Genomic DNA, 13,050 nt, shown 5'->3' on the forward strand with positions numbered 1-13,050 from the left:
CTTTTCTAGCAGCAAAGAGACCCTTAAGCAAGATTAAATATTTGGGTGTTTGAAGCATCGTTTCAACAAATGGGATGTTGACTTGAAGGGCTTTAACATGTTCCAAGAAAGCACTATTACGCTTTGACCTTTTCATCAGGTATGGCTCGAATTGGAAATGGCAAAGGGGGCCTGTAAGGCTATAAGGAAACAACAGATTTGTCATCAGGGCATGGACTCGTCGAGTCCATTAGAGGGACTCGACGAGTCGGGTTGGGCTTTGCTGAACTCGAATCTTCTGTCTTTTCTGCTTGCACCTTAGTTGAGACCTTCTGAGCAGGGGTCAAAGGAGTGAAAATTTCCCCATAATTAGATGTTATAGCATTCACATTCTCCATTCTCGGATTATTCTCGGTTTTACTATGAAGTTCACCCGGTCTTCTCTCGTTCACTTGATGTGCTAGTTGCCCAAGCTGTTTTTCAATGTTAAGAATAGATGTTTGATGATTCCTAAGTATAGTTGTAGTCTCTTAGATTGCAGCATCATGATCATTGTGTCTTTTCTCGGACGCAGCTATAAATCTTTTGAGCATCTCTTCTAAATTGGCTCTTTTTTCCACAACCGGTTCTTCATTTTGATAGAAACCCCTCTCTTTTTGCTTGTATTTCTCTTCTTTTGCCTTTTTGTATTCTTCATATGGGAGCCCTTCCTTCTTTAGTTTCCGCTAATTTTCATCGTATATGTCACCACTTGAATATAAAACTTGCGCCTTTTTTTTCCATTCTCGTCCAAATCACAATCTTTAGTTAGGTGAGGTCCCCTACAATTCTCACATCCCACCCGGATATCGTGAATTGTTTGATCCATCTTCGTTATTCTTCTATCTAAATTGTCTAGTTTAGCCATCATTGCTGCCATGCTATCGTTGACCATGTTCACTACCCCCCCTACTTACTTCATTTCATGGGTTGTGGTATTCTCTAGAATGTTTAGAGAACTCTTCAATTAATTCTTTGATCTCCGGGGGTGGCTTCCTTATGAGCGGGCCTTGCGAGTCAAGTAACTACCTTGTTGTGACATTGACTCTGTCATAGAAGATGGAGACTTCTTGTTGGCTATTAAGGTTATGGTGTGGGCAATTCCTTAGGAGGCTCTTGTACCTCTCCCAAGCTTCATATAGTGACTCTACAGCTTGTTGTTCAAAGTTAGCAATGGCCTTCTTCAGCTTGGCTATTTTAGAAGGTGGGCAGAAGTGGTCAATAAATTCTTCTTTCATCTTAGCCCATGAGGTGACCGACCCGGGAGGGAGTGACTTGAGCCAATCTTTTGCAGCACCCTTGAATGTAACTGGAAGCATGCGAAGTAGCTGGGTCTCATGAGGCACATTTTGAACATTAAATTAATCAGCTACATCATTGACTTCATCCAAGTGCTTGTAAGCATCTTCGTGGTCTTTTCCATAGAAAGGAATCTCCTTTAGTTGAGTGAGTATGTGGCCCTTTAGTTTGAAAGTAGCAGTAGTGGGAATTGCGGGTTGCACAAGTCTCGGGCCAGTATCGTTACGCATCCTCTTCTTCCATTCCCCATAAGGATTTCATCGATGTTAGCCATGATAATGGCTAATTCGTTGTTAAAGTCTGATTCGTGCCCGAAAGTGGGGTCTTCTTCTCCTTCGGTTTCGTACTCGGTGTCCTCTTTGATCGGGTCTTCTATTGCTATAGAGGCACTGGAAGCTCCTGATTTGCTACTCTTCTTCTTGTTGAAAACGGACTTTAGATTCTTTAGTGGCGAGTTCTTTGAAGAAACGGATTCTCCAACGGATTTTCCTTTGTTCTTCCTTAGGGCGGACTCCGGGTCTTCTAGTGGAGGAACCAAAGGTGTATCAGATCCTCCGGTCATGAAACAACTGCAAATAAAACAAGAAATGCGTAAAAAGAACAAAAATAAAATAAAAACTAAAACTGTGAACAACGATGGACTCGCCGAGTCGTCCCGAGTGCAGTCGACGAGTTCAAGGTAAAAAAAAATCTAATTAACTTATTAAAACAGATATTTATCAAAACCTATACTAACTACTAAATTACCTAAGAATTAACTTCGTGTAAGATAGATCCCACACAAAGGATCGATAAAAATAGAAATCAATGCTAATTTGGAATCGTTCCCCGGCAACGGCGCCAAAAACTTGATGTGTGTGAACTCAACTAGTTTTAATCCTACTTTTAATTATAAAATAAACACACAAAGGCAGTGAACCTATCAATTGTGGTAAAGCTAAATAAGTACGGTATCGAACACAGGGAACGGTAAATTAAAACTAAAAACTAATTTTATATAAACTTAAATAATAAAAGGGGTTTTCTCTAGTTTTACAACTAATTATTACATAGACTAAAAACTAGAAAAGCAAAGATTCAACTAAATTCAATGACGAAGGGGACTTCTGTTTAGTTCAACTTAATTGATCCTATGGTTGATATTATGGTAATAGTGCAATGGATTAGTTCTTCTATTGGCTACCGATTCAAGTGATTAGATTCACATTCGTTGCACTAATCCTTAGAGAACAAACTAACTCAAACAATGGCCAGTTGTCTAATTTAATTTAATTCACTAGGTTATTTATTCGGGTTAATTTAGACTTGTAATAGCTAACTAATTTGGTCCTTTAGTTAACCTCTTGTTGATGGTTATCACACAAGCTCACACATGAATTTACCTATTTTTCTATTAATTCTAGTTTCACAGTTGCTAATCCTAGTCATATAATAAACTGGTCACATAAATAATATGAGGTAACAATTAAGAGATGTTCATGCAGCTTAATTATCTTCCTATTAACAGAAAAGTAGTTATCATTCACAAATAAGGTTCTTTAACAAGCTAGAATTAACAAAATCACCAATATTAAATCAATCCTACCATATATCAAACCAAAATATCAATTTTGTCTCCCCAAATAGAAGTTTAAAGGTTTTAGCTCATGATTGAGGTAATTAACAGCTCAAAAATGAAATCTAAAAGTCTAAACATAATGAAGAACAATAGATTAAAGTAAGAACGATGTAGATTTGACTCAAATCTTCTTCGGGATTAGGTTTAGGGTTGTATCTTCGTTCTCCAGATCTCTCCTGATTCTAATTCCCAACTTGATTCTCCCCAAGGGTTCCAGAATTCTTTATGTCGATCTGGAAAATTGTATTTATAGATTCGAATCGACTCGCCGAGTCCATGACCGACTCGTCGAGTCTATCACTTAATTCCCGTGCACGGTAAGTCATAGAGTCCTTATCTTCTCGATTCTTCAATGCGAATCGCCGAGTAGTCGACCCTACTCACCGAGTACCTTGTATCTTTAGCATTTTTCTTCTTTGTTCAACACCGAGCTCCCAACCGCTTCTCCTGCTTCCTTTTGCTTCCGAGCTTTGCTTTTGGACTAAAAACACAATTCAAACACTTTTAAGTATCGTTTGTCCATGATATGCAATAAATTAGCTAATAAATGATAAAAAAAAAATCTATACTTAATATAAGACTGTCACAACTAGAAATTTTGTGTCTTGTAATCACTAAACTCAAGAAAAATGTTGAACCAAAAACTTGAAAGCATGTGTGATGCTTATTAAATGACATCAAAAACTTCAATCAAATACATCATGCAAGGGCCATAAATAGTCAACAACCAATTGGAAACCCTAGAAGTCCTTGTCTAGGTCCATTTTGGACTAGGACTTCCTTATTGGACCTAAATGGACCAATAAGCTTCCAATTTGACTATCATGGGCTTAGAACCCTTAAATGGGCTCTAATTGAAACCACATTAAATTATTTCAACATTATGGGCCATATTAGGCCTAGAATGAAATGAATTAAAAGCTTTGATCTATGAATAACCGAAACTAGCCCAACAAAATGTGAAAATCATATTATATTTTTTTAGGTTAAAACTCACCCAACTTAATTTACACATGGGCTTGTGGGCATTAAAGCCCACATTTCTCTTTTTCCTTCCATATTCTTGGCCCAAGGCCCAAGTCCAAGAAGAAATGGAGAAGTGTTGACTATTTGCATGCCACCTCACTTATATCCAACATGTTTCCATCCACCTCTCATACTTCTAGGAGCATATCACTTCAAAGATCACTTCTTCTTTCCCTCTCACTCACTCTCGGCCAAAACACACACACACATACACAAATATCTCACAAATTCTCTCTAGAATACTCAAGAACACATCCTTCCTCTCCACTCAAAAATCTCGAAAATTAGGAGGCTTTCAAGAGGATATTTACACAAACTCTTCATCTATAAGGTAAGGTTATGCTTGGATCTATGACTTAGATTCTTTGTTTTATCAAAATCTCTTCCTAATCCATGCAAAAATCGTGATCTTGCATCCTAGAAAACTCCATAAACTCGAAAACTTCATCAAGGGGTGCTAGGGTCAAAAATCACCAAGCTTTCTTCCATCCTTTCTTCAAAAACCGAATCAACATCCAAAGGTGAGCTTCATACCCCCTTATTTTCAGTTTTTATAAGTTTTTTTGGGGGAGAATACAAGCAAAGGTGTAGATCTATCATTATGTGTATGCCTTGTGTGATTTCTATGCTTATATGTGTGTTTTGTATGATTATGATGTTGGATCTAATCATGAATCACTAAAAACCGAGATATACTTTATATTAAATGATGCTAGTATAAAATATACTACTACATACAAAGTATACCAAGAAAAATAGCTAAGTGGCTTAACAACACATACTTTGGGCTAAAAACTCATTTTTTTTTTAGACATAAAATGTCAAAGATACAAAGTTGAAGGGCCCAAAATGAAATATTTCAAAATCTGATGGGTGAGATGAGTCAAAACAATTTTCATAATGTATTTTCTGAAAATATACTCTTTTGGAGGATTAAAAACATAAATTTCAAGCTTAATGGGCTAAAAACAACATTTTCGGCCCAATAGGGCCCAATATGCGAAATTTCCCAAATTTGAGGGGCTGAACCTTGTTTTTCTGTAAAACAGTGGGTTATTAGTGTTCTAATTGCTTTTCAAGGGTAAAAAATGCTTTCCATAGTTAAAAAGGACTAAAGTTGTAAAAATTTTCCAATTTGGGCCAAATGTGTAAAAATTGCGAAATGAAGGGCTACAACCGAGAAAAATTGTATTTTCAAGGTCTAAAACTGTTTTCAACTAAAAAGGTGCTGAAAAATATCAATTTCATTAAGTTTTGATGTTAAAATGCCAAGAAAGATGATTTAAGGACTAAACCAGAAATTAATTTACTTAAAGGGGTGAAAAAGTAAATTTACAAAATAAAGAGGGGTTGTAAACAGAAAATTCTCAATGACAATTCAATACACTTGTTGTGAACAAGACTGACACTACGACTCTCGATGAATTACAATTCACAACAACACCAAAAATCGTTAACAAACGAATTGATTCGGTCTCGAATCAATAACAAATCCAAAACTACTAACACTACAACGCTCAATACACATATGGAACTCTCGGAACTCTATACTCTCGTGGAATTACTCAATACGTCGACGTACATTCCTTAGGCCCAAAAGTTTCAAATCATGCTTGTTGAGCCTAGCTAGCCCGATGACATGATCTTTAGGCCCAAAGGATACTTGCTTACATGTAGTTGGGTCCAATACGACTTAACCGCGTGTAAAAGGACTTTCAATGGCAAACGTGCTGCTGGTCCCCAAGGGTCCTTCACTGCTGCTAGTAAAGTCGAGAACTCACGATTGCGGGTTGGGCTTCGGGCCCTTCGCAATTGCAATGGTCTTGAACGACGTAGGGAAATACCGAGGGTTTCGCACCTTCTCTTTTTCTCTTCGGTTGTGGGACTACACAAGTCCGGGAGGGTTGAGTTATGTGAATAAGTGCGAGCGACGCCTAAGGGATCGCTAGTACGGTTGTTAACTGGACGTTTTTATTAACGTATGTTACAACAATTCACAACCCACTGTATACTCAATGCCTCCGGAGCTCAACGAATACCTCTAATGTAACGAAACAACAACACATAAACTAATTGAAGCAAGGTAATAGGAAAACGTCGGGTTTTCCTAGGGTTTTCAACTAATACACCTACGAACTACGTACCGAGTTTTACAAATTGTACGCATACACCTATAGAAAACAAACAAGCATACTTGTGGATCTTCACATTTTTTTTACACTATACTATTTTCAGAATATATCGGATTTTCTGGTGGTTTTCAAAATAATACAAACGTTGGATTTCAAACATTACTTATGAACTCACCAACATTTCATATGTTGACGTTTTTCAAAATACTTGTATTCTCAGGTAACAGATAAATCGAAGGGATAAGTGTACTCAGTGACGTTTTGCTGCTTGTTTAATTAGCACCGAACAATCTACTTTTTGGGCATGTAATGTTAGGGAACAATGTACTAAATGTAAATGCGACCGGTTGTATTATTCCAATGCTTGGTGATGTATGATGTTATGTTTCATATATATTCATTGTGATGGTATTCAATCTAGTCACAACAGCCCCTGGACGTTTCCGCCGTCTGGTTCGGGGGTGTGACAAAGACTAAATATGCAAATATCATATACACAAAACTGTATTAGATGAATCGGGCATAATCCATGTAATGGTTTTCATAACTAATTTACCCAAGTTAATGGGTGGTTATGATACCATTTGGGGTGATTGTCGATAGATTGACCTAATCCGTGCACTTCATACCAATAAAGGAAACTGAAGAGATGGAGAAACTATCTCGAACATACATTAGAGAGATTGTGCGACTGCATGGTGTACCAATATCCATTATCTCCGACAGAGATAGTAGATTCACGTCACTGTTCTGGCAGTCACTACAAAAAAATCTATAGGGACGAGACTAGATATGAGTACCGCTTACCATCCACAAACCGACGGTCAGAGTAAGAGGACCATTCAAACCCTGGAAGATATGCTAAGAGCTTGTGTGATTGATTTTGGTAAGGCATGGGATACCCATTTACCACTAGTCGAGTTCTCGTACAACAATAGTTATCATACTAGCATTAAGGTTGCTCCATTTGAAGTCCTTTATGGCCGCAAGTGCAGATCACCTCTATGTTGGGCTGAAGTGGGTGACACACAACTAGCTAGAGGTCAAATACCTAACAACAATCTCACATGCCTAGAAATCATAAGAGAGACGACCGAAAGGATTATCCAAATCTGGGAACGACTAAAAGCTTCAAGAGATAGATAAAAGAGTTATGCGGACAAAAGACGGAAACCCTTGGAATTTCAGGTTAGGGACCGGGTACTATTGAAGGGCTCACCCTGGAAGGGGTTAATACGTTTTGGAAAATGTGGGAAACTAAATCCAAGGTATATCGGACCATTCGAGATCCTTGCTAGGATCAGCCCGGTAGCATACAAGCCTCGATTATCGCAAGAACTCCATAATGTGCACCCTACTTTTCATGTGTCAAACTTAAAGAAGTGTTTGTTCGATGAGACCCTCGTCGTCCCTCTGGATGAAATCGAAATCAATGAGAGTCTCCACTTTGTAGAGGAACCAGTAGAAATCATGGATAGGGAAATTAAAAGAACAAAACAAAGTCGCATACCTGTTGCGAAGGTCTGCTGGAATGCAAAGCGAGGACCTGAATACAGTTAGGAGTGAGAAGATCAAATGAAACAAAAATACCCGCATCTTTTCCCTAGTCCATAAATACTTACCTTAAAATAAATTTTAGGATGAAATTCTCTCTAACGGGGGAATGATGTGACAACCCGATATTTCAAGTCAATGTAATGACCTAAAAGTCAAGGATTTCTAATCTACTTTTGATATAATAAAAATAGCGCCAAAAATAAAATGTTCAAAAGTATCAATTGGGTTGCATAAAACAATAGATGTCGTATCAAGGTTTTTAGAAATGTAAAGAACACAAAAATCCAAGTTATAACGAAGAAGTTATGACCAATCGAAAATCCGCAGCAAAACCGGTAAAACGCTAAATTTCAATAAAATACTTTTTAGCCTTAGGTATCTAAATGAATGACATAGATATCATTAAACCGGGAACGTACATAAAAAGAACGTCCAAATTTGACTTCGTATGAGGAAGTTAGGATTTTTCTAAGTTTTAGAGTAACGGTAGACAGCTAAAAACTCGAAATAGAGATTGAGCGATATTTAGCTGACACAACCTAAACAAGGATTGAAGATCTCGACAATAATAGTGCAACGGTAGAAAGATAGACAAAAATGGACATCAGATGAAGAAGTTATGATTTTTTAACGATCTTTTCCTGTCCCAGCCTATTAAAAATATATAACTAAAAATAAAGTCAAAATTTGGCAACGAAGTCTAAATGAAACTTGTAGATTACATTCTCACCTACGCGTGGATATAAAGAACGCCAAAAACGGAGATTATATGCGAAAGTTACGCAATTTAGAAGATTGGGGCACTCAAACCAAGGTTTATCATTCAAATAAAACACACTTTTTGAAAAACTATAATAGGTATAGTTTACGAGTTATTCATGATAGTTTCACATATTATAAACAAAAGAGGAAATACTTATATTCACAAGAAAAATGGACTTTTCATTCGTAAACCTGTTGATACTAAATTTTGTGAGATATCTGACTTCATCGAACCTTTCAGTTCGTAGATTAAGTCATGTTTTATAAGCCATAATCTTCTGTAGGGAGAGCGTGATACTTGTGTATAGATCTATATGGGATTGACAATCCCGCACCTAAACAGTTAGCTACAGTTAGACCGACAGATCTAGGGTGACAAACATCATATCATTCCAACGCCTGAAGAATGTTGTTACAGGCAACTTTGGTCAATAGCACGGTTATAAAAACTCACATGAAGTATTAATACATATTGGTTTACGGGGCTGTCAAACGCCTTAGTGATTATATATATATATATATATATATATATATATATATATATATATATATATATATATATATATATATATATATATATCTACTTATACTATTTTAGGTATGGAAAATACTTATGCATTCCGGTTTTTGGAACTTTTAAAACCACCACTCAATTATGGAAAATATTGGATTTTCTATAAACAGACTCGAATTTCTTTATACTAAAAGGCACACTATTCCTATACAAAAATGTTTATGAACTCACCAACTTAATTGTTGACACTTTTTCAAAACTACTTGTATTTCTCAGGTATTCAATAATATAGGTAAACACCAGCTTTTGGGGAAGGGACGCTAAGGCGTCAGTTTCAAAACTTATTAAATCATCATATTGTAATTTATTTTGAAACTTGTATTACATTCAACAATGTAACTTTTAAATTATATTTATGATGGTTGTGTTTACTTTCTTTACAAATACTCAACTGTTATAATACTACGTGAAGTCATCCACCCCCCGAATGTTTCCGCCATTGTGACAATCGTCAATCTTGAGTCAAGTCAAGTCATCAAGTCAAGCCGGTCAACTCGATTAAACCTTGTGTATTAGGGTTTGTGTTATGTTCATACTGTATAACTTGCTATATTAATGGGAAAACATCACTTGAGAAAAGTCTTGTGTTAAAAAATTCCTAAGCCCTAGTGCTAATCAATGAACTAAACTGATAAAAACAATGATGCATACTCATCGGGAGTGTGTAAGATCCTTAAACAAGGCTTAACAGGGTTTACGAACCATGCATTGCGATGCCGGACACTCACAATTGTCACACATGGATCCTCTCTCAATCGTTTTCACTCTATCTCTCTCTATGTCAAATCTCTCCCAAATCTCTCCAAGTATGCGAAATCTCTCTCAAATATCTCTCTGTATGAGAAATCTCTCCAAGAATGTCAAATCACTCCCAAATCTCTCCAAGTATGTGAAATCTCTCTCAAATACCTCTTTGTATGAGAAATCTCTCCAAGAATGTCAAATCTCTCCCAAATCTCTCCAAGTATGAGAAATCTCTCCCAAATCTCCCTCAAATAGTTCCCATAACTTTTTAGAATCATTCGGGTCATTCCGGCCCTTAACCGGGTCAAAAACGGCTTAAAACGGGGCGAAAACGCGAAAAACGGATCTTAAGAACCGAAACCCCTCTTAGGAACCGAAACCCCTCTTAGGAACCGAACCCTCCTGATGAAGAAGGCTGCTGAACCGAACCGAAGGTACTGTTCACTACAGTTCATTCGGTTTTTGACTTCTCGCCTTCTATCTCCGAACCGAGCCTCTGTTGGCTAAGGGCGCGAGGACCGAGCCTCGGTTCTCGGTCGCCTCATCTGTTCCGCCTCTCTGTCTCTTCCCTTCTCTCGCTCTGTCTTTGTCGCTCGCTCCTCGCTCTGTCTCTACCCGCCTCTCTGTCTCTTCCCTTCTCTCGCTCTGTCTCTGTCGCTCGCTCCTCGCTCTGTCTCTACCCGCCTCTCTGTCTCTTCCCTTCTCTCGCTCTGTCTCTACTCGCGCCCCTCTGTTCTCTCTTCTCCCCTCTCGGTTCCTTCCCTCCTTCTTCTTCCCTCTCGGTTTCTGCCTCCCTCTCTCTCGGTTCAACACCAGAAGGCCGAACCTCGGCCAGACTTCGGGAAATTGTCACTTTTAGCCCATTTTTGATATTTTTAACATTTTAAGCCCGTTTTTCGTGATTTTAAAGCGGGATTTTCTCCAGAAATTAAATTTTAACATAATAAACTCTAAGTATTCATAATTTAAACATATTTTGATGAAAATCATTATTTAAATAATAAAGATCTAATGGGGGATTTATTTAAGGTGGAGTGTTGACTTTGCCTTAACTTATGACACAAGCAACCACCCCACACCCACTCTATGACCAGCCATACCTCCCCACCTTACCTATGTCACTTCAATGTCCCCTTACACTCAAATTTCACTCACTCCCACGTTTTTTTTTTGAGCTGGAACAAACAACCACACTCTTCATTTTCTCTCATTTCTCTCATTCCACTAAGTAACAAACACCACTTTTCTCTCAAACTTTTTCTACACAAATTTTCGAGATTCAAGGCTGATTTCAAGTGTTCTTCCACTCTTGGTAAGTAAAAATTCATCCTCCCTATTATTATTTCACTTCCTTCTACTCAAATCTTTGATTGCTTACACAAACTCCATAACTATAATGTTAGATTCTCGAAAACCTTCAAGGCATCTCCAAGTGTTCTTGAATTAAACACTTCCATTCTTCAATAATCATCTACTGAAATCACTTAAGGTGAGTTCATACCCCTACATTTTCATGTTTTCTCAAGTTTTCAGGGGGGGAATACAAGTTAAAACACTAAGAACATAACTAAATTTTTCTAACAGCCTTCATCAGAAAAGTTCAACTCCATTCACGGACTGTTTTGGGCATCTTAAACATTTTTGTTTTCAAAACTGTACAAGGTGCAAATAGTTCAAGTTTGTAGCTTTAAAATGACTACTTGCACATCTCGATACGATTTTTCTACAATTTATGGTGATTTTTACAAAATTGCCTATCATTTCAAACAACAATCCGGACCAGTCTGTGATTATGGACATTTTCACCCAAGTTGGAGGTCATTAAAAATCGTGATAAAAATTATGAGTAAACTAGACACATTTTGTGAACTCTCAGAATTTACGGATCTAGTTTTCGACTTCGTATGATTTTTCTATGATTTTTCTAAAACAGGGCAGAATTGCTAAAGTTAGCCAACAGCATGTAAATATCATAACACTTTGTAATATGTTGAGCAAAGTGTATAATCATAAGTTCTAATATTTGAATGTGTTTCCTTGTTAGTTTATCATTATGAACTGAAACTAAGTCATTCATATTAAATATTATTCATTCATTTAGAACACGTATTATGTAACTATAAAAAGTATAGTTTGATAAATTCACAACACTAATACATTTCCATAAAAGAATTCATACATATTATATACATTTTAGATAAACTATAATAGGTATAGTTTATGATACATCACTCAACACACTCGTACAAAAAGGGTACATTCATACAAGAAAGATTTATATCCACACACATTTCACATAAACTTGTTAACCTATGTTGTGAGACTCTCTCTCTCCCCGTACGTCCGAGTGCGGGATATAATTCCTGGTAGTTATAATCAGAATCTCCTTGAGGGAGAACGTGATACTTGTATATAAATCTATATTGGGTTTGACACCCCACACCTTGCTGCTAGCTACAGTGGGACCTGCAGGTCTACGGGTGACAAATGTCATTTCATTTTCGCGACGCCTGAGAAACGTTGTGGCAGGTTCACATAGTCACAGTATGATTATAGCGACTCACCTAGGGAGATAACAATTCATAAAGTTTACCGGGTTTCATAAAACCGAAGTAGGTTTTAGGTTGATAAAGAAATTTACTTTCCATATCATTTTAAACTCACGACATTTCTACTAAGAAATGATGATTTCTTATACATTTTAGTCTTTGGTTATAAGGCTACATTTTTCGGATTTCAAGGAAAATATCGGATTTTTCTGAAACAAACGCGACATTTACATGTGAAAGACTTCTACTAAGTTTATTAATAAAAGCTTATGAACTCACCAACCTTTGTGTTGACACTTTTCAAACAGCTTGTATTCTCAGGAAAACACTAAACAGGTAATCAAGTGCTTTTGAGGATGGGACGTTAAGGCGTCAAACATTTTCATATTTTGTCAACATATTGTAATTGATTTTGAAACATGTAATTCATACAAGTGATGTAACTTTTTCAATTATATATATGTTGGTTGTGTTTGCTTAAATTACTATTGAAATTGTGGTTATGATACTATACATGAAGTCCTCCACCCCCGGACGTTTCCGCCATCCTTGGTTTGGGGGTGTGACAGATTGGTATCAGAGCACGGTTTATAGTGAATTAAGTATGTCAAACCACATAAGATATACAAACTATAAACATATTTGGGACTAAAAGTCTCTGATTCTTAAAATGCTTTAACGAGTTGTACTTTTAGAAAACAAATAATTTCTTGTTTTAAAGTATACTTACATGCATTCTATACTAGCATGGTGTCATATCTTAGGAGAACA

The 13,050-nt window shown here is 36.9% G+C and overlaps 1 non-coding gene across 1 annotated transcript; it reads left to right on the top strand.

Annotated features, from left to right (window-relative positions):
- Nucleotides 1–1,101: 1,101 nt before the first annotated feature.
- Nucleotides 1,102–1,208, top strand: LOC144999154 (small nucleolar RNA R71). The gene has a single exon (XR_013660674.1). It is a non-coding gene; the product is annotated as a small nucleolar RNA R71 (small nucleolar RNA).
- The last annotated feature ends 11,842 nt before the right edge of the window (nucleotides 1,209–13,050 follow it).

The sequence above is a fragment of the Lactuca saligna genome, chromosome 5 (genome assembly GCF_052625555.1).
Source record: "Lactuca saligna cultivar CGN05327 chromosome 5, ASM5262555v1, whole genome shotgun sequence".
Taxonomy (NCBI): Eukaryota; Viridiplantae; Streptophyta; class Magnoliopsida; order Asterales; family Asteraceae; genus Lactuca; species Lactuca saligna.